At 39.2% G+C, this 26,739-nt stretch overlaps 1 protein-coding gene across 5 annotated transcripts in view; it reads right to left on the bottom strand.

Moving 5' to 3' along the window:
• DOCK3 (dedicator of cytokinesis 3) overlaps nt 1-26,739 on the bottom strand; it is a 688,972-nt gene that overhangs the window by 521,506 nt on the left and 140,727 nt on the right. The gene's annotated exons all lie outside the window — the stretch shown is intronic.

The following is a 26,739-nucleotide window of genomic DNA, read 5'->3' as shown; positions in this document are numbered from 1 at the left end:
AGTATCTCTGGTGAACACTGATGCAAACATCCTCAACAAAATACTAGCAAAACGAATTCAACAGTATATTAAAGAGATCATTCATCATGATCAAGTAAGATTCATCCCTGGGACAGAAGGATGGCTCTACATACACAAATCAATGTGATACATCATTACCAACAAAAGACAAAAACCATATGATCATTTCAATTGATTATGAAAAAGCATCTGATAAAGTTCAAAATCCCTTCATGAAAAAAAAAAAAACCTCAAAAAAAAACAGTAAGTAACTAGAAACACACCTCAACATAATAAAGGCCATATATGACAGACCCACAGCTAGTATAATACTGACTGCGGAAAAGCTGAAAGCCTTTCCTTCCTCTAAGATCTGGAACACTGTAAGGATGCCCGCTTTCCATGTTTCTCAACATAGTACTGGAAGTCCTAGGTACAGCAATCAGACAACAGAAAGAAATACAGGGCATCCAATTTAGAAAGAAAAAAGTCAAGTTATCCTTGCAGATGATATAATCCTATATTTAGAAAAACCTAAAGACTACACACACACACACACAAATTCAGTAAAGTCACAGGATACAAAATGAACATACAAATGTCAGTAGCATTCCTATACACCAATAGTGAACAATTTAAAAAAGAAATTCAAAAAGTAATTTTCTTTACAATAACCACACATAAAATTAAATCTATGAGGTAACCAAAGAAGTAAAAGATTTCTATCATAAAAACTATAAAACAAGGACTAAAGAAATTGAAGGGATGCCAAAAAATAAAAAACATTCCATGTTCATGGATTGCATGAATCAATGCTGTTAAAGTGTCTATAGTTCCCAAAGAAATCTACAGATTCAATGCAATCCCTACTAAAATACCAATGACATTATTCACAGAAACAGAAAAAAAATCCTAAAATATATTTGGAACCACAAAAGAAACAGAATAGCCACAGCTACCCTAAGAAAAAGAACAAGTCTGGTGGAATCACATTACCTGACTTCAAATTATACTAGAGAGCTATAGTAACCAAAAGAGCATGGTATTGGCATAAATAGTGGCATAAATATAGACATACACACCAAAGGAACACAATAGAGAACCCAGAAACAAACGTACACATCTACAGTGAACTCATTTTCAATAAAGGTGCCCAGAACATACACTGAGGAAAAGACATTCTCTTTAACAAATGGTGCTGGGGAACCTGAGTATCCACCTACAGAATGAAACTAGACCCCATCACTCACCATATAAAAATATCTAATCAAGGCCGGGCGCGGTGGCTCAAGCCTGTAATCCCAGCACTTTGGGAGGCCGAGACGGGCGGATCACTAGGTCAGGAGATCGAGACCATCCTGGCGAACACGGTGAAACCCCGTCTCTACTAAAAAATACAAAAAACTGGCCGGGCGAGGCGGCGGGCGCCTGTAGTCCCAGCTACTCGGGAGGCTGAGGCAGGAGAATGGCGTAAACCCGGGGGGCGGAGCTTGCAGTGAGCTGAGATCCGGCCACTGCACTCCAGCCCGGGCGACAGAGCCAGACTCCGTCTCAAAAAAAAAAAAAAAAAAAAAAATATCTAATCAAAATGGGTGAAAGATTTGAATATACCCTCAAACTACAAAACTACTAGAAGAAAATCTTGGGGAAACTCTCCAGGTCATTGGTCGGTCAAAGCTTTGTCTAAAAAAAAAAAAAAAAAAAAAAAGAGTTTCGCTTTGTCACCAGGCTGGAGTGTAGTGCCACGATCTGGGCTCACTGTAACCCCTGACTCCCTGCTTCAAGGGATTCTTCTGCCTCAGCCTCCCGAGTAGCTGGGATTACAGGCACATGCCACCATGCCCAGCTAATTTTTGTATTTTTAGTAGAGACGGGGTTTCACCATGTTGGCCAGGATGGTCTCGATCTCCTGACCTCGTGATCTGCCCACCTTAGCCTCCCAAAGTGCTGGGATTACAGGCGTAAGCCACTGTGCCCAACCCCGCCAAAAAATTCTTAATACCCCAAAAGAACAGGCAACAAAAGAAAAAATGGACAAACGGGATCACATCAAGTTACAAAGCTTCTTCACAGCAAAGGAAACAATCAACAAAATGAACAACCCACAGAATAAGAGAAAATATTAATGACCAGAATATATAAGGAACGCAAACAACTCTATAGGAAAAAAATCAAATAATCTGATCAAAAAACGGGCAAAAGATCTGAACAGACATTTCTCAAAAGAAAATATACCAACTGTAAAACAGGTATATGAAAAGGTACTCAACATCACTGATCACCAAAGAAATACAAATCAAAACTACAATGAAATATCATCTCACCCGAATTAAAATGGCTTATATCCAAAAGACAAACAATAACAAATGCTGGTGAGGATGTGGAGAAAAGGGAAACCTTGTATGCTGTTGGTGGGAATGTCAATTAGTACAACCACTATGGAGAACAGTTTGGAGGTTCCTCCAACAACTAAAATTAGAGCTACTATATGATCCAGCAATCCCACTGCTGGTTATATAGCCAAAAGAAAGGAAATCAGTATATCGAAGAGATATATGTGCTCCCATGTTTGTTGCAGCACTGTTAACAACAGCCAAGATTTGGAAGCAATCTAAGCATCTATCAACAGACAAATGGATAAAGAAAATGTGGTACACATATACAATTGAGTACTATTCAGTCATAAAGAAGAATAAGATCCTGTTATTTGCAACAACATGGATGAAACTGGAGATCATTACGTTAAGTGAAATAAACCAGGCACAGAAAGACAAACATCACATGTTGTCACTTATTTCTGGGATCTAAAAACCAAAACAACAGAACTCATGGAGATAGAGAGTAGAATGGTTGCCAGAGGGTGGGAAGGGTCATAGAGAAACAGAGGGTGAGGTGGAGATGGTTAATGTGTACAAAAAAATAGGGAGAATGTATAAGACCTAAAATTTGAAAGCACAACATGGTGACTACAGTCAATAATAACTGGATTGTACATTTAAAAATAACTAAAATAGTACAATTAGACTGTTGGTAACACAAAAGATAAAAGCTTGAGGGGATAGATACCCCATTCTCCATGATGTGATTGTTACACATTGCATGCCTGCATCAAAACATCTCATTTACCCCATAAATGTATAAATCTACTATGTACCCCCCAAAATTAAACATTAAAAATTAAAGAGAAAACCTCTGACACTCCTCACAGAAAGGGAAAAAAAATCTTAAAATGTATGTGGAACCACAAAAGACCCCAAACAGCTACTGCCGGGCAAAAAGAACAAGGCTGGAAGCATCATAATACCTGACTTCAAAATATACTACTACAAAGCGATAGTAACCAAAACAGCATGACTGGCATAAAAACACACATAGATCAATAGAACAGAATAGAGAACTCAGAAATAAGTCCACACACTTACAGCCAATTCATTTGCAACAAAGGAACCAAGAATATACATTGGAGAAAGGAGTCCCTTTAATAAATGGTGCTGCGAAAACTGGATATCCCTACGCAAAAGAACAAAACTAGATCCCCATCTTCAACCATATACAAAAATCAACTCAAAATGGATTAAAAACTTAAATGTAAGACCTGGCACTATTAAACTACTAAAACAAAACAAAATTAGAAAAACACTACAGGACATTGGCTTAAGCAAAAATTGTTGGGGAAGACCTGAAAAATCACAGGCAACAAAAGCAAAAACAGACAAATGGGATTACATCAAACTAAAGTTCTTCAAAGCAAACGATCAATAAAGTGAAGAAAGAACCTACAGAATGAAAGGAAATAATCTGCAAATTATCCATCTGTCAAGGGATTAATAACCAGAATATACGAAGAACTCAATAGCAAAAAAAAAAAAAAAAAAAAATCCAATTTGAAAATGGACAAAATACCTGAATGGACATTTCTCAAAAGATGTATAAATGGCTACAGGTATATTAAGCAATGCTGCTCAATACCACTAATAATCAGGAAAATGTAAATCAAAACTACAATGAGATACTCACCTTACCCTAGTTACAATAGCTATTACTAGAAAGACAAAAAAATAACAACTACTGGCAAGTAATGTAGAGAACAGGGAAAGCACATACACTGTTGGCAGGAATGTAAAGTGACATAGCCATTACAGAAAACAACACAGGGGTTTCTCAAAAAACTTAAAAAGGACTACCATATGATCCAGCAATCCCCTGCTTGGTACATATCCGAAGAAAAAGAAATGAGTGTGTAGAAGATAGAGCTGCATGCCTATGTTTATTGGAGCACTACTGGCAATAGCCAAGATGTGAAATCACCCTAAGTGTTCATCAACACAAGAAGGGATAAAGAAAATAAAGCACATATACAAAACTGAATGTTATTCAGTGATAAAAACAAATAAAATCCTGTCATTTGCAGCAACATAAATGGAACTGGTGATCATTAGGTTAAGTGAAACAACATAGTCACACAGTTTGTTTGTTCTCAAGATGCCTGACTAGGGATGTTGGGTGCCAGCTCTTCTCAGAAAGAAGATCAAAGTTACTGGTGAATGGACAAATCCCAAAAGAAAAACTGAGAAAAAGTAGCCAGGACTTGTCAGAGTAGCCATGGGAAGAACATGGGATTCAAAAAGGAAAGTATCAAGAGTCTAGCAAAGATCAACCGCTGGAAAACTGGAGTCTCATGGAAAGGATAGGTGGGAGTACTTCTGTGCTGCGCTCACCCCTGTAACATTCTATGAATCACCAAACTGCTGGAAAGTCCCTCTGCCCTTGTAACCCAGAGCTATGCTATTGGTGATTATTTGGGAACTTCTCAAGGACAAAGAACTGGGTAGTCAGCTCACACAGGCTACCTACATTCCCCTCAGACCTGAACTGAGACAGACCATGCCATAGAGGTTCCGCACTTGTCGTAGGCCACTACCATGCCCAGGGACTCTCTGCCCTTGAGTCACAGCACCACCAGATCCCCTGCAAACATACCCTACAATCCACTCTGACTTTGACAAACACAGAGAACCACTGAGTCCCTGGGAAGCTGCAGGATGCCTGGAGATCTAACCCTCAGTGTAGGCCACCCATAAGGGAGGGGGAAGTGCAGCCCACCAAAGCCCTCGTTGGCACAAATAAAACACAGGAGTAGTGCCAATCACTGCAGGGGCCAGCACCAACACCCAGAAATGGCTGTGGAGAACGGGTCCTCTCCCACCCTAACTGCTCCCATTCATTGTTGCAGAAGCAGCAGCAGTTCTTCCCACTGGAGGAAGACACATGTGTACTTGCAGAAAGTGTTATTTGTGCTTTTCATGGTGGCTACACCCTTGCTGAATGTAAGCCCATGCCACTCGGGCCTACATGAAAGGAAGGGCCCAACTCCCCCTCCCTACACAAAATGGCAGTGTCCTGGCAATAAAGGACAGCCAATTCATGAAGTTGCCTGCTCTGGATTAGGGGAAGAGGCTCTGCCCAGAGCTCATTTGGTGGTAGCCATGAGAAGGGCTGCAGCCACATTGAAGCCAGGAATGAAAAGACAAAGTCTTTATGAAGTGAAGGTCATGAGCCCTACAACAAAGGCATGATAGGGAAGCATACTGCACTCCTACCGAATAATGACGAGGAGCTGATGCACTCCTGAGCCCCTCCCCTAAGAACTAAGCACACTCCAACAGGATCACTTCCTGCCACCCCCACCAGCAGGGCAGGTGCTTCCACTTATCATCAGCCAACCTAAGGGAAAACCAGCTCTTACTCTTAAGCACCACCTACTGGATTTCAGCCTGAACTGTACCACCAAATAAAAGACATGCTGCCCAAAGGGCTTGGTGCTTGATAAGTTAAGCTTCCTGAGTTCTCTGTATCCTCAGCCCTGAAGGATATATGTAAGCTAATTCATCCAATACATCACTACAACAAACAGTATCTGAGAAAGCTGCCACACAGAAGATACCCACAACCAGGGAACCCATACAGAGCCTTGGCCCCCTGAAAGCACCCAGGAACTAAGCCAAACGATTATGCACATCCAGACAAGCAACTGCTAAAAGAAATCATCGCCACCAAATCAATCACACAAGAAATGCTCAAAGGAGTTCTAAAGATGAAAAGGAAAGATACTTGCTACCATAAAAGCACACGTAAGTATAAAGCTCACATATCATATAAAGCAATTATACAATTGAGACGGCAAAGCAACTAGCTGACAATACCATCACATGGACAAAATCTTACATAGCAATATTAACCTTGAACATAAAATAAATGAAACAGCACATTTAAAAGACAGAGAGTGGCAATTTGCATTAAAAAAAAAAAAAGAACCAACCTTCTGCTGCCATCTCATATGTAATGACACCCAAAGGCTCAACATAAAGGGATGAAGATCGCACAAATGCAAAGCAAAAAAACAGAGACGGTGTTGCTCTTATTCTATGAGATAAAACAGACTTAAGACCAGCAACAAGAAAAAAAAGACAAAGAAGGCCATTATGCAACAACAAAGGGGTTCAATTCAAAAGAAGATTTAACTATCTCAAATATATACACACCCAATATCATACCACCCAGGATATAGAACATATACTACCAAAATTACAAAAAGAGACAGAGAGCCATACAGCAATGGTGGAGAACTTCGATACCCACAGACAGAACTAGACACATCACTGAGGCAGAGAAAAAAGAAACTGTGGACTTAAATTAAATTCTTCACCAAATGACCTAATAGACATCTACAAAATACTCCAGGCAACTACCACAGAATATACCTTTTTCTCATCTGCAGATGGAACACTCTCAAAAATTGACCATTGGGGAGTAGAAAAGATGGCTGACTAGAAGAAGCTAGTGTATGTGTCTCTCACAGGAACAAAAGGCGTGAGTAAATACAACACCTTAACTGAAACATCCAAGTACTCACACTGGGATTAATCAAGGAAACAACTTGACCCACAGAGAACAAAGAAAAGCAAGACAGGACAACGACCCACCTGGGAGCAACATGGAGCCAGGAGATCCTCCACCACCCAGCAAAGTGGTGAGTGAATAAGCAACCCTGGAAAACCATGCTTCTCCCACAGATGTTTGCGACTCTCAGATCAGGAGATCCCACTAAACCAGGACCTTCAGTCTTCAGTCTGAGCTACGCAGAGTCTCAGCAGAGCAGTCCCTCAGGCATGCATGGAGACCCTGGAGCCCTAGATACTTGGGCTTCCAGCAAAAGTAACCAGAGCTACAGCAAAGTGGAAGGTTAGGCTGCTGTATGTACCCCTAGGAAAGAGACTGAATCCAGAAAGCTCAGCAGCAATGGCCTGCAGGCCCCACTACCATGGCACCTCAGAAGATACAACCCACTGGCTTGGAATTTCAGCCAGCTGCCAGTAGTGGCATTGAACCTCCCTAAGAAGGAGCTCCCGGGCAGGGGGAAGGCTGCCATCTTTGCTGTTTGGGTGACATGGCCATTCCAGACTTTGGGCTTTGGAGTCTCTGAAGCGAGCAGGGACTGAACAGGACCCCAAGCACAGCACATCTGCTCTACCAAAACATGGCCTGCTTTTTCAAGTAGGTCCTGACCCATTACTCCTCACCAAACAGGACCTCTCAACCATGGTCTCCAGCCACTTCCTACAAGTGGCTGTGGGCCAGCAGCCAGTTTGTATCTAGAATATACCCCAAGCATACAGTAGCAGCCCTTTGGAAAAATGGCCAGACTATTACATGAGTACCTGTTCCCATAACTCCTCACTGGGCAAGTCCTCCAGGCCTGAGCCTCGAGCCAGCCCCCACTAGAACTATCAAGCCAATACCAACTCAGCAACTCCCTGACCAGAGCCTCCAGGGGCAACTGAAAGCCTCTCTGGGACTGCTTCTGCAATGGAACTGCCCTTCCTACCCTCGGAATAGAGGAAGAAAAGACCCTAAGGGCCTTATCCACACCTCCAACAAGCTGCAGTCGACCCAAAAAGAGGAGGCCATTCTGTCTCCTGCAGGTCCCATACAACCCCCACGGCTCATCACCAGACAAGAAACCCCTGACTTGGGCCCACAAACCCTCCATCATGGACTGACTGCACTGAGCAAATTCTGACCTGCATCTCTCTGGGTTGGGGTCCCCAAGAGTCAACCAAACGACCCTTGGCCACAACCAGTACCAAGATCTCTTCCTCTGCTGCCTCTAAGCTGGGAAAGAAACATAAACACTCGGCACAGAGTTGCAGTGGGCAGTCAAGAAGTACAAAGTCATAAATTACAGCCAGCACTCAAGAAAGAGGGGAACCCACACTTTCACAGCATTGAGAGGGAACATGGCTGCAACTGTGAGGAAACACAGGGAAGCCACACAACCAAGCAAGAATCTAAAACTGACCAATGAGCCTAAGTGTCACCTTCTGGATTATACCCCCAAGCTTCAACACCAAAAATACCTCACTAACATAACCCCCTCTGAAACGAGAGACAAGAAGTCAGCTTGATATAAAACCCACGCACAAAGCCTCAGCTTAGTGAAAACATCCAGAAAAGTCTACTGACTGTACTCAATCTATGCTGTAGTTAAAGGAACATCCTCGTGCAGAGATGAGAAAATACCAATGCAAGAACTCTGGTAACTCAAATGGCCAGAGTATCATATGTCCTACAAAAAAATCACACCGGGCCGGGCGCAGTGGCTCACACCTGTAATTCCAACACTTTGGGAGGCCAAGTCAAGAGATTGAGACCATCCTGGCCAACATGGTGAAACCCAGTCTCTACTGAAAACACAAAAATTAGCTGGGCAAGGTGGCGTGTGCCTATAGTCCCAGCTACTTGGGAGGCTGAGGCAGGAGAATCACTTAAACCCGGGAGGCGGAGGATGCAGTGAGCCAAGATCAGGCCACTGGCACTCCAGCCTGGTGACAGAGTGAGATTCTGTCTCAAAAAAAAAAAAAAAAACCACACCAGTTCTCCAACAAGAGTTCTGGACCAGGCTGAATTAGCTGGAATGACAGAAACAGAATTCAGAATATAAGTAGAAACAAAAATAATCGAGAGTCAGGAGGATGACAATATGAAACCCAAGGAAAGTAAGAACCACAATAAAGTAATACAGGAGCTGAAGGACAAAATAGTCGATATAAAAAGGAACCTAATGGGTCTGACAGAACTGAATAACCCAATACAAGAATTTCACAGTGTAATCACAAGTATTAACAGCAGAATAACCTAGCTAAGGAAAGAATGTCAGAACTTGAATACTGGTTCTCTGAAATAAGACAGAGAAAAATAAAGAAAAAAAGAATAAAAAGAAATGAACAAAACCTCTGAGAAGTATAAAATTATGTAAAAAGAGGCCAAATTTATGAATCATTGGCATCCCTGAAAGGGAGGGCGAGACAGCAAACAACCTGGAAAATATATTTCAGGATATCATCCATGAAAACTTCCCGAACCTTGCTAGAGAGACCAACAAGTCAAATTCAGGAAATACAGAGAACTCTTGCAAGATTCTACACAAGAAGATCATCCCCAAGACACATAACCATCAGATTTTCCAAGGTTGGAATGAAAGAAAGAATGTTAAAGGCAGATAAAGAGAAAGTGCAGGTCACCTACAAAGGGATCCCCATCAGGGCAACAGCAGACCTCTCAGCTGAAACTCTACAAGCCAGAAGAGACTGGGAGCCTATGCTAAACATTTTTTATTACTATTATATTATTATTACATTTTAAGTTCTAGGGTACATGTGCACAACGTGTAGGTTTGTTACATAGGTATACATGTGCCATGTTGGTTTGCTGCACCCATCAACTCATCATTTACATTAGGTATTTCTCCTAATGCTATCCCTCCCCCTACCCCCCATCCCACAACAGGCCCCCGGGTGTGATGTTCCCCACCCTGCGTCCAAGTGTTCTCATTGTTCAATTCCCATCTATGAGTGAGAACATGAGGTGTTTAGTTTTCTGTCCTAGTGACAGTTTGCTCAGAATGATGGTTTCCAGCTACATTCATGTCCCTGCAAAGGACATGAACTCATCCTTTTTTATGACCACATAGTATTCCATGATATATACATGCCACATTTTCTTAATTCAGTCTATCATTGATGGACATCTGGGTTGGTTCCAAGTTTTTGCTATTGTGAATACTGCCACAATAAACATACATGTGCATGTGTCTTTACAGTAACATAATTTATAATCCTTTGGGTGTACACCCAGTAACGGGATTACTGGGTCAAATGGTATTTCTAGTTCTAGATCCTTGAATAATCGCCACACTGTCTTCCACAATGGTTGAACTAGTTTACACTCCCACCAACAGTGTAAAAGTGTTCCTATTTCTCCACATCCTCTCCAGGATCTGTTGTTTCCTGACTTTTTAATGATCGCCATTCTAACTGGTGCGAGATGGTATCTCATTGTGGTTTTGATTTGCATTTCTCTGATGGCCAGTGATGATGAGCATTTTTTCATGTGTCTGTTGGCTGCATAAATGTCTTCTTTTGAGAAGTGTCTGTTCATATACTTTGCCCACTTTTTGATGGGGTTGTTTTTTTCTTGTAAATTTGTTTAAGTTATTTGTAGATTCTGGATATTAGCCCGTTGTCAGATGGGTAGATTGCAAAATGTTCTCCCATTCTCTAGCTTGCCTGTTCACTCTGACGGTAGTTTCTTTTACTGTGCAGAAGATCTTTAGTTTCTGTGCACAAACTAGAGGAAATAAATAAGTCCTGAAAAGAATCTCCCAAGATTGAATCAGGAAGAAGCTGAAGTCCTGAACAGACCAGTATCAAGTTTAAAAATTGAATCAGTAATAAAAAACCTACCAAGCAAAAAAAGCCCTGGACCAGGCAGATTCACAGCCGAATTCTACCAGACGTACAAAGAAGAGCTGCCACCAATCTTACTAAAACTATTCCAAAATATCGAGGAGGAGGAACTCCTCCCTAACTCTTCTACTAAACCATTATCATCCTAGAACAAAAAGCTGGCAAGGACACAACAAAAACAGAAAACTATAGGCCAATATCCCTGATAAACATAGATGGAAAAATCTTCAACAAAATACTAGTAAACTGAATCCAGCAGTGCATCAAAAGATAATTCATCACTATCAAAAGGGTTTGATTCCTATGATGTAAGTATGATTAAACACATGCAAATCAATAAATGTGGTTTACCACATAAATTTTTTTTAGAAAACATATGATCATCTCAAATAGATGCAGAAAAATCATTCAATAAAATTCAACATCCCTCATGATAAAAACCCTCAACAATCTAGGCATCACAGGAACATACCTCAAAATAATAAGAGCCATAGATGACAAACCCACAGCCAACATCATAATAGGCAAAAGTTGAAAGCATGCCTCCTAAGAACTGGAACAAGGTAAGAATGTCCCCCAACACCACTCTATTCAACATACTACTGGAATTTTTAGCTAAAGCAACCAGGTGAGAGAAAGAAAAAAAAGGCCATCACAGCAAAAGAAACTATCATCAGAATAAACAACCTACAGAATTTTTGTAATCTATCCATCTGAAAAAAGGTCTAATATTCAGAGTTCACATGGAAATTAAACAAATTTACAAGAAAAAAAAAACATTAAAAAGAAGGCAAACAACATGAACAAAAATTTCTCAAAAGAAGACATACATGTGGCCAACAAACATATGAAGAAAAAAAAAAAGCCCAACATCACTGATCACTAGAGAAATGCAGATCCAAAGCACAATAAGATACCATCTGATGCCAGTCAAAATGGCTATTATTAAAAAATCAAAAAACAACAGATGCTGGCAAGGTTGAAGAGAAAAGGTAACATTTTTACACTGTTAGTGGGAGTGTAAATCAGTTTAACCATTGTGGAAGACAGTGTGGTGATTCCTCAAAGACCCAGAGCAGAAATACTATTTGACCCAGCAATCCCATTACTGGGTATATACCCAAAGTAATATAAATCATTCTATTATAAAAATACAACCACACATGTTCGTTGCAGCACTATTCACAATAGCAAAGACATGGAATCAACCTAAATGCCCATTAGTGACAGACTGGATTTTTTAAAATGTGATACATACACACCGTGGAATACTATGCAGCCATAAAAAGGAATGAGATCACGTCCTTTGCAGGGACATGGATGGAGTTGAAAGCCGTTATCTTCAGCAAATTAACACAGGAACAGAAAATCAAACACTGTATGTTCTCACTTAAAAGTGGGAGATGAATGATAAGGACATATGGACACATAGGGGAAACAACACACACTGAGGCCTGTCGGCGGGAGGGCGGGTAAGGGGAGGGAGAGCATCAGAAGAATAGCTAATGGATGCTGGGCTTAATACGTAGGTAATGGAATGATCCGTGCAGCCAACCACCATGGCACATGTTTAGCTATGTAAAAAACCTCCACATCCTGCACATGTATCCCTGGACTTAAAAGTTGAAAGGAAAAAATAAATAAATAAATAATAAAAGGTATCCAAAAAGGAAAAGAGGAAGTCAAATTACCTGTTCACTTATTACGTGACCCTATCCCTAAAAAATTCTAAAGATTCCTCCAGAAGTCTCCTAGTCCTGATAAATTACTTCAGTAAAGTTTCAGGATACAAAAATCAACGTACAAAAAACAATGTCACGTCTATACTCCAATAGCATTCAAGTTGAGAACCAAATCAAGAACTCAATCCCATTTACAACTGCCACAAAAATAAATAAAATAAAATAAAATAAAATAAAATAAAATACCTAGGAATACATTTAACCAAGAAGATGATGGATCTCTACAAGGAGAACTATAAAACACTAATGAAAGTAATCATAGATGACACAAACAAATGGAAAAACATTCAATGCTAATTCAAAGATCTGTATCATTAAAATGACCATGCCACCCAAAATAATCTACAGATTCAGCACAATTACTATCAAATTACCAGTATCATTTTACACAGAATTAGAAAAAATAATTGAAAAATTATTTTTAAAACCAAAAAAGCACCTGAATAGCCAAAGTAATCCAAAGCAAAAAGAACAAACCCAGGAGCATCACATTACCTGACTTCAAACCATACTACAAGGCTATAGTAATGAAACAGCATGGTAATGGTACAAAAACAGACACATACATTAATGAAACACAGAAAACCCAGAAATAAAGCCACATACCTACAATTAACTGATCTTTGACAAAGTTGAGAAAAGTAAACAACGGGGAGAGAACACCCTATTCAATAAATGGTGCTAGGAAAACTAGCTAGCCCTATGCAGAAGAATGATACTGAATAGATCTCTCTCATCATTTACAAAAGTTAACTCAACATGGACTAACAACTTAAATGTAAGACCTGAAACTACAGCAATCCTAGAAGAAAACATAGGAAAAGCCCAGCACAGTGACTCACATCTGTAATCTCAGCACACTGGGAGGCCAAAACAAAGAGGACTGTTTGAGGTTGGGAGCTCAAGACCAGACTGGGCAACATAGTGAAATGAGGGGAAAAAAAAAAAAACAGCTGGGGTGATGCTGCTCATCTGTAGTTCAAGCAACTCTTTTGAAAGCTGAGGCAGAAGGATCACTTGAACCCAGGAGTTCAAGGCTTCAACGAGCTATGATCGCAATACTGTACTCCAGCCTGGATGACCAAAATAAAAAAAAAAAAAAAAAAAAAAAAAAAAATGAAGGGAGGGGAGGGGAGAGAAGGGGAGGGGAAGGGAGGTAAGTAAAAGAAACAACTTCGGCCGGGCGCAGTGACTCACGCCTGTAATCCCAGCACTTTGGGAGGCCGAGGCAGGTGGATCACAAGGTCAGGAGATCGAGACCATCCTGGCTAACACAGTGAAACCCCGTCTCTACTAAAAATACAAAAAATTAGCCGGGCGTGGTGGCGGGCGCCTGTAGTCCCAGCTACTCGGGAGGCTGAGGCAGGAGAATGGCGTGAACCTGGGAGGCGGAGCTTGCAGTGAGAGCAGAGATGGCGCCACTGCACACCAGCCTGGGCGACAGAGCGAGACTCCATCTCAAAAAAAAAAAAGAAAAAAGAAACAACTTCTACACACTAGCCTAGGCGAATAATTATAACTAAGATTTCGAGAGCAAATATGAAAAAAAAACAAAAATAGACAAAGGGGTTTAATTAAACTAAATAGCTTCTACACAACAAAAGAAGCAATCAAGAGTCAACACACAATCTACAGAGTGGGAGAGAATATTTGCAAACTATGCATCTGACAAAGGACTACTATCTAGAATCTATAAGGAACTTATTAAATCAACAAGAAAATTACAAATATCCCCATTAAAAAGTGAGCAGAGGACATGAATAGACAAGTCTCAAAAGAAGACACAAAAGCGGCCAACATACATGAAAAAAATGCTCAATATCACTATTCATCAGGGAAAAGCAAATTAAAACCACAAAGAGATACCACCTCATACCAGTCAGAATGGCTATTATTAAAAAGTCAAATAATAGCAGATGTTCTCAAGGATGCAGAGAAAGGGGAACACTTACAAACTTTTGATGGGAATGTAAATTAGTTCAGCCCCTATGGAAAGCAGTTTGGAGACTTCTCAAAAAAAAATAAAAATAGAACTACCATTCAACCCAGCAATCCCACTACTGGGTATCTACCTAAAGGAAAAGTAACTGTTTTATGGAAAAGGTAACTGCACACATATGTCTATCACAGAACTAATCACAATAGCAAAGTCATGGAATCAACCCAAGTGTCCATCAACAGTAGACTGGATAAAGAAATTGTGGTTATATATAAAACAGGAAATACCAGGCTGCCATAAAACAGAATGAAATCATGTTCTTTGCAGCAACATGGATGCAGCTGAGGCCATTATCTGAAATGAAATAACACAGAAACAGAAAAACAAATACCACAAGTTCTCACTTATAAGTAGGAGCTAATCAATGAGTACACGTAACATAAAGATGGAAAACAGTGGACACTGGGGACTCCAAGAAGTGGGAAGGAGGGAGAGAGGCAAAAATTGAAAAACTACCTCTTGGGTACTATGTTCATTATTTGGATGATGGGTTTGCTAGAAGCGCAAACCCCATCCCTCATTACACAATATACCCATGTAACAACCTGCACATGTATCCCTCTAAATCCATAATTTTAAAGAAAAAAACAGTCACAGGAAGAAAAATACCATATGTTCTTACTCTTATGTGGGAGTTAAATAAGTGGATCTCATGAAGAGAGAGAGTAGAATGATGGTTACCAGAAGCTGGAAGGGAAAGGGGAGAAGACAATGAAGAGAAATTGATTAATAGGTACTAAAATACAGTTAAAAGGAATAAGTTCTAGTGTGCGATAGTACAGTAGGGAAACTACAGTTCATAATTTATTGTATATTTCAAAACAGCCAGAAGAGAAAAACTGTAATGTTTCCAACAGAAAGGAAATATGAATGTTTGAGATGATGGATATATCCCAATTACCCTGGTTTTGATCATTACACATTGTATGCAAGTACCAAAACATCACATGTATCCCATAAATATGTACAACTATATCAATTTTCAAAAAAGAAATAGTGTAAAGCCAGGAGACAATAAATTGATGTGTTTAAATTTTCACCTAGAATTGTATATCCAATAAAAATATCTTTTAAAAATAAAAGTGAATAAATCCTAAGTCAGTAAAATGAATAGGATAAGAGCAGATATATGTTAAATAACAGAAAAAAAATCAGAAAGTTAAAAGTTGATTTTTGAAAACATTGACAAATGCAACAAAAACCTAGTTAGACTTGATCAAGAAAAAGAAAGGACAAAAATTCCTAAAATCTGAAATAAAGGAGGATTATCACTAAATACCTCACATGCATTAAAAAATAACAGTATGATTAACTAAAACAAATTCAAAAATGTAAAGTGGACAGATTTCTTAAAATATAAACTGACCAAAACCAGATGAGAAGTTAGACAACCATAATAAAGACAAAACATAAGAAACCTTGATAATAAACAAAAAGTTTAAAATGACAAATTGGACTCCTTCAAGTTAATATCTACTCCTCAAAACACAACATTAAGAAAACAAAAACACAGGCTACGTATATTTAAAGAAGGACTAGTATTTAGAATGAAGAATTCAGAAATTGGCAGATTGGAGGCTATTAGCATGCCTTAGCCATTTGGAAACAGCAAGATCATGCATAAAGATCAACTCTCTGAGCTTTAATTCAAGAAGGAAAATACAAATCCACCAGAATTGTGAAGAAACCTCAGATCCCAGGGAGGAAAATACTAGCAAACAACTCCTGTGACAGTGTCCAGCTGATAAAAGTGAGTGAAGCCCTAGTACGTGCAAGAGGCAGAGAATCTCCCTCTGTAACTTACCTTTCCACTGGGGATCTAAGCAAGTCAGGCCAAGGGAAAGTACTCTGCTTCTCCCAAGCACTGGAGTTAAATTGGGGAGAGGCTTGGAGATACTGTGAGAAAAAGACACCAGGAAAAGATGCATACAGTTTTCCAGGCCGCGGCCCAAGAGCAGAATGTCATTTTTAATCCAGGTGTATACAAAGCCATTCTTTGGCAACCTGGCAGCATGACCATATAGGCATTTTAGTGTTGAACCAGAGATGGGAGTACCTGTTCTGAAGCAGGGTAGAGGCCTCCACAGCCAGAACTGTGGAAAGCACATTAACAGTAGGTGCTTGAAGTGTGATTTACCCTGTCACAAGCCTGTGGTGGGAGAATTGCTACAACTGTGGTTTCTCCAGGGCAATGAGACTGGCAGCCAGGGCCAGCTTGGTGACCTGGAACCAGTCTGCATGTGCCATTGCTGGATGCCCCAGCCTGCTTCCCTGAGATCAAGATGCAGCAGGGTCCTCTCCATTCCACCCCCAGGCAGAAATTCAGGCATATGGGGCATCTGCTTGCCTAGACCAGCAGCCTGTGCCATCCCATCCTTTATGGTCATTGACCATGGTGCAGCAAGACCCTCTCCACTCCACGCCCAGGTAGATCTCCAGGCATTTGGAGTTCTAGTTCATCTGGATCAGCCGCCTGAGCTGCCCCACCCTTACTGCGCAGAGATCCTGGTGCAGGGAAGCCCTCTCTGCTACACCCAAGCAGATCTCCAAGCATTCAGAGCACCTGCTTGCCTTGTTCGGCAGCCTAGTTGCCCCACCCCTCTTGTACATAAATCCTGGTGCAAAGGGGCCCTTCCCCACTACATGCCCAGGCAGATCTCCAGGCATCTAGAGTACCCAATCTCCTGAATTAGGAATTTAGGCCACCCTCAATCCCACCATTCATATGCAGAGAATTTGGGGGCAAGGAGGTTTCCCATCTCCACACCTAGGCACTCTCTGAGTGCTTGATGGCCACCTACTATATTCTCCCTCAGTGCTGGTGCTTGTGTCAGCACTAGAGGACCTACAGGCAGACCTGCATGGTCCACCCTGCCCATCATGGCCCCCACTTCCCTGGGGCTGAGCAGGGAGCTCAGACCACTGTATATTTCATTAATCAGTCCACTGCCTGAAGCAACAGAGACTTCTGCCAGTAAACAAGGACCAAGTACATATTCAGTCCCATTGGCCACAGGTGGCTTTTACCTATAAGTGCCATCTATTGGCTTGTAGGTTGAACTGCACAGCTGAATATAAAACGTGCCAAAGTGTGTGCATAGGGCTACAGAAGCAAAGCCAAAGTCCCTACCCAGCATTCTCTACTATTGCACATCCTAAGGAGAAGGAGAGAGAGAAAACAAATAAACAAAACAATATCATAGGGAAAGAAAGAAAAAGAAAAAATCCTATTCACACAAAAATAATTTTTAAAATTAGAAGTGCCAGTGTCTCCAGATGAGAAAGAACCAGGGCAAGAATTCTGGCACCATGAAAAATATGAATATAATGACACCATCAAAGAATTGCACAACCTCTCCAACAATGGTTCCTAACCAAAATGGAGACTCAGAAATGACAGATAAAGAATTCAAAGCACGGACTGTAAGGAAGCTCAACAAGATCCAAAATGAGGTTTAAAATCAACACAAAGAAACTTTTTTTTTTTTTGGAGACAGAGTCTCACTCTGTCGCCCAGGCTGGAGTGCAGTGACACAATCTTGGCTCACTGCAATCTCCACCTCCTGGATTCAAGCGATCCTCGTGCCTTAGCCTTCCTAGTGGCTGGGACTACAGGCGCGTGCCACCATGCCCGGATAATTTTTGTATTTTCAGTAGAGACGGGTTTCGCCATGTTGGCCAGCTGGTCTCAAACTCCTGAGCTCAGGTGATCCGCCTGCCTCGTCCTCCCAAAGTGCTGGGACTACACGCGTGAGCCACTGCGCCCAGCCGATACAAAGAATCTTCTAAAGCAATCCACACAATGACTGAAGAGATAAACATCTTAAAAGGAAATCAGTCAGAGCTTCTAGAATTCAAAACTCAAAGAATTTCAAAATACAATTGAAAGCTTTATTGGTAGACTGAACCAAGCAGAAGAAAGAATGTCAGAGCTTAAATATTAGTTTTTTAAAGATGAGGTTTCGCTATGTTGCCCAGGCTGGTCTCAAAGTCCTGTGCTCAAGTGATCCCACTACTTTGGACTCCCAAAGTGCTGAGATTACAGGCATGAGTCACCGTGCCCAGCTGAAAAGTATGCTTTTAATTGTATCCTTCTGGAATTTGTTTTTCTGCAAGTTGTGAGAAAGGCATCTAATTTTTACGTTTTCCAAAAGTGTATCTGATTTTCTCAATAGCATTTATTCTGATTTTGAATACTCTAGTCTTCATTGATATTTTTTATCAATTCCTGTGCCTGCTTAATTACTGTATCCCAGGCATGGTGGCATGTGCCTGTAGTTCCAGCTACTCAGGACATTGAGGTGGGAGATCACTAAGGCCTAGGAGGTCAAGGCTACAGTGAACTGTGATCATGCCACCGCACTCCAACCTGGGTGACAGAGAGAGACCCTGTCTCAAAATAATAAGTAAATAAATAAAGCAAATATATATATATATATATATATATGAGATATATATACACACATGTTTCTTGGCCAGGCATGGTGGCTCCCACCTGTAATCCCAGCACTTTGGGAGGCTGAGGAAGGAAGACTGCTTGAGCCCAGGAATTCAAGACCAGCTCTAGCAATGTGGCAAGACTCTGTCTGTACAAAAAATTTTAAAATTAGCCAGGCATGATGGCATGTGCCTGTGGTCCCAGCTTCTCAGGAGCCTAAAGTAGAAGGGCCGCTTGAGCTTGAGAGGTCAAAGTTGCAGTGAACCATCACACCACTGTCGTTTAGCCTGGATGACAGAAAAAGACCCCGTCTCAAGAAAGAAAAAAAAAAAGTTTTTTGAGCTTATCCAGACAAAAATAAAGAAAAAAGAACTTTTTAAATATGAACAAAGTCTTCAACAAATATGGGATTATGTAAAGCAACCAAATCTATCAATTACTGGCATTCCTGAGAAAGAAGGAGAAAAGGTAAACAAGCTGGAAAACACATTTGAGGAAAATTAAAGAAAATTTCCCTAATCTTACTAGCGAGGAAGACATCTAGACACAAGAATTCCAGGGAACACCTGTGAGGTGCAATACAAAATGAAAATCACCAAGGCATATAGTCCACAAGACTGAACAAGGGCAGTGCTAAAGAAAAAATCTGGAAGGAAGCTAGAGAAAAACATCAGACCACATACAATGAAGAACCCCATCAAGATAACAGTGGACTTCTCAACAGAAAACTTACGAACAGGAGAGATTGGGGGCCTATTTTAGGCATTCTTAAAGAAAAGAAATTCCAACCAAGAATTTCATATCCTGTCAACTAAGCTTCATTAGCAAAGGGGAACCAAAATCTTTCCCAGACAAGCAATCACTAAGGAAATTTGTTACCACTAGTCCAGGCTTACAGGAGATCCTTAAGAGTTCTAAACATGGAAACAAAAAGAACGATACCTGCTGTCACACAACCACACTTAAGTACATAGCCTATAAAGCAACTACACATTAGAAACTAAAAAGCAGCCAGCTAACAACTTCACGATAGGATCAAAACATCACATATCAGTATAAATGTTGAATGTAAATAGTCTAAACACTCAATTAGGAAAGAGTAGCAAGTTGAACAACAACAACAACAAAAAGACCCATCTGTCTGCCATCTTCAGGAGATCCATCTCAGATGTGACAACACCCATAGGCTCAAGGTAAAGGGCTGAAGACAGATCTACTATGCAAATAAAAAAACAAAAAAGATCAGGGGTTACTATTCTTATATCAGATAAAACAGACTTTAAACCAACAACAATTTAAAAAAGGACAAAGAAGAGAATGATATAATGATGAAGAGTTGAATTCAACAAGACTTAACTATCCTAAATACATATGCACCCAATATTGGAACACACAGATTCCTAAAATAAGTACCTCTAGACCTATGAAAAGACTTAGACAACCTCAAAATAACCGTCAGGCATTTTTTTTTTTTTTTGAAATGCAGTCTCGTTCTGTCACCCAGGCTGGAGTGCAGTGGCACAATCTCGGCTCACTGCAACCTCTGCCTCTGGGTTCAAGCAATTCTCCTGCCTCAGCCTCCTGAGTAATTAGGACTACAGGTATGCACTACCATGCCCAGTTGATTTTTGTGTTTTTACTAGAGATGGGGTTTTACCATGTTGGCCAGGCTAGTCTTGAACTCCTGGCCACAAATGATCTGCCCACCTCAGCCTCCCAGAGTGCTAGAATTATAGACATAAGCCACTGCACTCAGCCATAGTGGGGGATTTCAATATCCCACTGACAGCATTAGATCACTGAGACAGAAAACTAACAAAGAACATCTGGATTTAAATTCAACACTTGACTAGTCAGATCTAACAGACAGGTAGAGAACACTCCACCCATCAACCACAGGATATTCTCACATTCTTCTCATCTACAGAAGTCAATGGAATCAGAACATATTCCAAGATTGACCACACGCTCAACCATAAAGCAAGTTTCAATAAATTTAAAAAAATGGAAGTCATTTTTTTCTAGTTACCAACTATTCTCTTAGGTAACAATGGAATAAAACAGGAATCAATACCAAGAAGATTGCTCAAAACCACTAATTACATGGAAATTTAAAAACTTGCTCCTGAATGCCTGTTGGATAAACAACAAAATTAAGGCAGAAATCAAAAAATTATTTAAAATAAATGAGAACAGACACAACATACCAAAACCTCTGGGATGAAGCAAAAGCAGAGTTAATAGGCAAGTTTATAACGCTAAACACCTACCTCAAAAAGTTAGGAAATGAAGTCTTTGCCCATGCCTATGTCCTGAATGGTACTACCTAGGTTTTCCTCTAGGATTTTTATGGTATACATATGTAACAAACCTGCACGTTATGCACATGTACCCTACAACTTAAAGTATAATAATAATAATAATAATAATAAAAGTTAGGAAAAAAATTAGCAATTACACCTGAAGGAACTAGAAAAACAAGAAGAAAGTAACCCCAAAGATAGCAGAAGAAAACAAATAACTACAGTCAGAGCAGAACTGAACAAAATGGAGACCCCAAAATCCACACAAAGAATCAACAAGACTGATGGACTGCCAGGTAGAATAAGAAAGAAAAAAAAGAAAAGATCCAAATATGTACAAACAGAAATGACAAAGGTGATATTATAGCCAATCCCACAGAAATACGATAGATCCTCAAACACCATTAGGAACATATAGAAGACATACAGGAAACTGGAAACTAGAAAATCTAGAGGAAATGGATAAATTCCTGGAAACACACAAGCTTCCAAGATTGAATGAGGAAGAAATTGAAACCCTGAACAGACCATATCAAGTTCAAAAACTGAATCAGTAATAAAAAACCTACCAACCTAAGCAAGTCCTGGACCAGACAGATTCACAGCCAAATTCTATTAGATGTACAAAGAAGAGCTGCCACCAATCTTACTGAAATTATTTCAAAACATCAACGAAGAGGGACCCTTCCTTAACTCATTCTACTAAACTAATATCACCCTAGAACCAAATTCTTTCAAGGACACAACAAAAAGAGAAAACTATAGGCCAATATCCCTGAACACAGACCAAAATCCTGAACAAAATACTGGTAACCTGAATCCAACACCACATCAAAAGATAATTCATCACAGACTGTTGCCCCAACACCTTTTCCCCTTTGCTGATTTTTCTTTCTATTCTTTCACTGTAATAATTCATAGCTGTGAGTACCACTATATGCCATTATTCAGTACTCATGCTACTCCACAGAACCTGAAACCATTAATCGCCCCTGTTTTTAAAAAATGTTCTCCTTGGCCAACTATGACCTCCATTAGTCTTTTTTTGCCAGTTCCTCTTTCTCTGTCCTCCAAGTTAGCAGTCTTTGCAGTCTCATTTGCAGTGCTATTCTTTAATAGTAAAAGATGATATGCAAAAGAATTATCATGTTCTTATGTGCTAGGCACTGCAATAAAGGCTTCATATCAACTCTTTGATTCCTCATTACAATTCCATGAGATAAGTAATAACATAGTACCCATTTCAAATACAGACAAAATTAGACAACAGTATAAGGAATCTCCACAAATCCATCACTCAGCTTCAACAATTATTAACATTTTGCCAATCTTGACTCATCAATCTACACACATTTTACCCATTATAGTATTTTAGAGAAAATTTCAGAAATTATCCATAAATACTTCAATATTTACCTTAAATATTCAAGGAGGTTCAATCGCTTGAATCTCTGCCTCCTGAGTTCAAGCGATTCTCTTGATGGTAAACACCTTCAATATTTACCTTTTGTTTTTCTGATAAACCCTATCTTCTAGTTATATTGTATGACAGTAATGAAGCTACATCCCTGTTGAATGACAGATTCCCTGTTGCCAAAGCATAAACTCCTTAGATTTCTTTGGCATATGACTCTAAATATATATAGGTCCAATCTACCTTTCTTGCCTTACCATCCATCACTTTCTCCTGCACTATGCCTTACCCAGCTTAAAACATTTACTATTCCACGAACATGTCTTGCAACTTTTTTGTTGTGCAAAACATTCCATAAGGCCCTGTTCCTATCTCACAGAATACTACACATCCTGTTCACAATTATTGTATAAAAGCTGATCCTGAAATCACAAAATGGAAGTAAATATAAACTGCACTGAATTTCATTATTCCTCTTGAGCATATATTTTATAAAAAGCACAAAATTAAAATCAATATCTGTTGTCCTTTTTTCTCAATTTTATTTCTTATTCTTTAATTCTTCATGTATACTCAAGTTTTTTTGTTTGGTTTTTTGTTGTTGTTGTTGTTGTTGTTGTTGTTGTTTTTGTTTTTGAGACAGAGTCTTCCCTTGTTGTCCACGAGATCTCAGCTCACTGCAACCCCCACTTCCCGAGTTCAAGTGATTCTCCTGCCTCAGCCTCCCAAGTAGCTGGGATTACAGGAGTGCACCACCAAGCCAGGCTAATTTTTGTACTTTTAGTAGAGACAGCGTTTCTCCCTGTTGGCCAGGCTGATCTCGAACTCCTAGCCTCAAGTGATCCACCTGCCTGGGCCTCCCAAGGTGCTGGGATTATAGGCGAGAGCTACCGTGCCTGGTCAGAAAGTCAATATTTTGATGACTCTAACAAATACATATCATGGCATTTCAGCAGTGGAACAGAACACTATGTCTCAAAACCTTGCTTTGGTCTCTAAAATTATAAAACTAAAGTAAGTTCTACTGTAGAAGTATATGCAGAAAAACAAAAACAAAGTCCTCAAAAAATGAAAAGACAATAAACTATCATTCTGAAAATCATCTAGCATAAAATTTAGTTATACTTCTTGCCTATCACGCTTCTCTTTAACTGTAAAATTTTAATATGTAGTCATAACAGAAAGGGTATTTTATAATCACCCCAGTTTTTCCTTCTAAATGTTTTACTATAAAATAATACAGGCAACAAAAAGATTAAGCTTTGCAAATTTTTAAAAACTTTTATAGGAAGAACTGTTTCATCATTTACTAATATATCTAAGTGCTGGCCAGGCACAGTGGCTCACGTCTGTAATCCCAGCACTTTGGGAAGCTGAGGCAGAAGCATCGATTGAGCTCCAGAGTTCGAGACCAGCCTGGGCACATACAGACACCCCGTCTCTACAAAAAGTGGGAAAAAAAAATTAGCTGGGTATGGTGCTATGCACCGGTAGTCCCAGCTACTCAGGAGGCTGAGGGAGGATGGTAGCCTGAGCCCAGGAGTTCAAGAATATAGTGAGCTATAATCATGCTATTGGACTCCAGCCTGGATGACAGAGAGACTCAATCTCATTCATTCACTCACAAATAAATAAATAAATAACTATGTTCACTGTCTAGTTCAGATATTATTTTATTTGAGCTATTTTGTGTTTTACTTATTAGTATAAATCATACATGACTAAAGACAAACTTTAATAAGTCATGTTTATTTTTTCCTTTAACCACTAATAGCTATGAAAAACCTATAGAAAATTTTACTTATTATGACTGAAATAAGATCATTTCTTAGCCTTTTGGTTAAGATCAAGTATACTAGGACCACAACATTAGCACAAATAAAGAATATATAGAAATGCATTTATTTTTGTATTATTTTAATTATGTGGTATCCCTAAATGATTGTATTTTACAAACACTAAATAACTGGTTCCATAAAATATCACTGACACAGGATGAAATTCAGTTACTAATACTGTCTTTCCATATTTTTTTAAGTTTAAGAATACAAATACAAGCTATTAAGAGATATATAGATACATGTTGCTAATAAATGCTATAATAACCTAAGATTCTAGAATAGAGATATTACCAAAATATGCAATCTCTGAATACATTAGCCCCCAAAGTAATAAAATTAAAGGAGTCTGATCAGATAAAAAGAGCTCTAACATTCTTTGGAGTAGTGTGAGTTAGGTTCCTCATTTTGTTTAGCTTGCCAAAACACTGCTAAGAGTAATCACAAAATGGCCTCACCCACAGAGTCCAAAAACTAAGAAAGACAATTAAGAACTTAAGTATGAGGTTCCAAGTACTTTTCCTTAACTCTAAAATAAAACTCTAATTACTTGCTGGAGAAACCACGTGAAGCCACATGGAAACAGGGAAACCCTAAGACTACACAGAGACGCCTGGTTATCTTGGTGGTCTAGCTGAAGACAGTCTTCCAGCCAACCCTGCCAAGATGCCAGACATATGAGTAAACTATCTTGGACATTCCTACCAGAATGTCTTGGACACTGACCCCACAGCTGACTGTTGCCACAGGTAACCTCATACATCCCAGAATAACTAGCTACGCAGCTGACCCAGTCAAGCCACAAAAGCATGAGAGAGAAAATGTTTATCAGTTTAATTCACTAAATTTTGGAGTACTTTGTTGCACAGGAAGATATAATCAAAACAGTTATGTTTAATATTTTAAGGGTATCATCATTCCTGTCTCAATAATGTTTTCAAGCCACAAACTTTCCATCAATCTGATACTTTAATCACAAACATACAATAATTTTAATAAGCACAGTCTACACACTGATCCCCAAACACTAGTACTGGAAATAAGGTAGTGGGAGGTAGCCAAGATCACAAATATTACTAAAAATAAATCAATAGCATGCAATATCACAAATTACAAATATTCATTTATAAGATTCCTCATTTATGCCAGTTCTAACTTTTCAACAATTTTAAATCAAAATTTAAAAAATAAACCACAAGTAGAAACTATTCCCACAGAAGCATTCATGAATGCATTTCAAAATAGAAATATAAGAAAAATTACCTATAAGCAGTGCTTCTCAACCAGGGGTCATTTTGTCCCCAAGACAAATTCAGCAATGTCTGAAGTCCTCTTTTGCTGTCATACTAAGGGACAGAGGGTTGCTGGCATCTAGTAGGTAGAAGCCACATACTCTGCTAAACATCTCACATTGCACAAGACTGTCTCCCACAATAAAGAATTACCTGGCCCAAAATGTCAACAGTGCCAAGAATGAGAAACCACAGCTAGGAGGCATTAAAATATAAAGATATTGTTTCCTTATAATCATTACCTTAAAATTAATCAAACTGAATGATTCTACTGGCAAAACTGATTATTAGAACTCTAAACAATTTTCTTTTTGAATGAAAACGTGATAATTTTGGTATTTTTCTATACAAAGAAAAGCATACTGCATCAAATATTAAGCTACAGAAACATACAAGAAAAACTGATAATATTAATTACATGAAAACATATGCAGAAAGAAGTGTTTGCAAATACATTACTGGGAAAGATTATTTCTAACTGCATTATAACTGCTAATTAAACTATATTTTGTTTCATCAATATTAATTGTAATAAATATAAAATCTAGTACATAAAATTAGTATTCTATACTAATACCTTGCTTAAATTCATATTTCAATAAATTATGATTAGAGAAATATCTAATTGGATTATTTGAAAATATTTTCCATTGTGCATTTTAAAAACAATTCATCTAATTATATGGTTCCACAGGACTAGGCCTGTGAATAAGTCAATTTACTTTTTGTCAAATACCTTAAGGAAAAAATATTTAAAAGCCTGAATAGGCTTTTCCAAGATAAGCTTTGGAGCTATGACCATATTTGCATTTCCTGTCCTTTTAGAAGAAACATTTTAATATGCTGAGACAGAGAAGAGTTTTTTGCAGTTTTGTAAAGGAAAGAATCATTGTGGCTATTGTAAAAGA

The sequence above is a fragment of the Macaca thibetana genome, chromosome 2, assembly GCF_024542745.1.
Source record: "Macaca thibetana thibetana isolate TM-01 chromosome 2, ASM2454274v1, whole genome shotgun sequence".
Lineage (NCBI taxonomy): Eukaryota > Metazoa > Chordata > Mammalia > Primates > Cercopithecidae > Macaca > Macaca thibetana.
The sequence above is the reverse complement of the archived record's forward strand: the minus strand, read 5'-3'. Positions and strand labels throughout refer to the sequence as shown.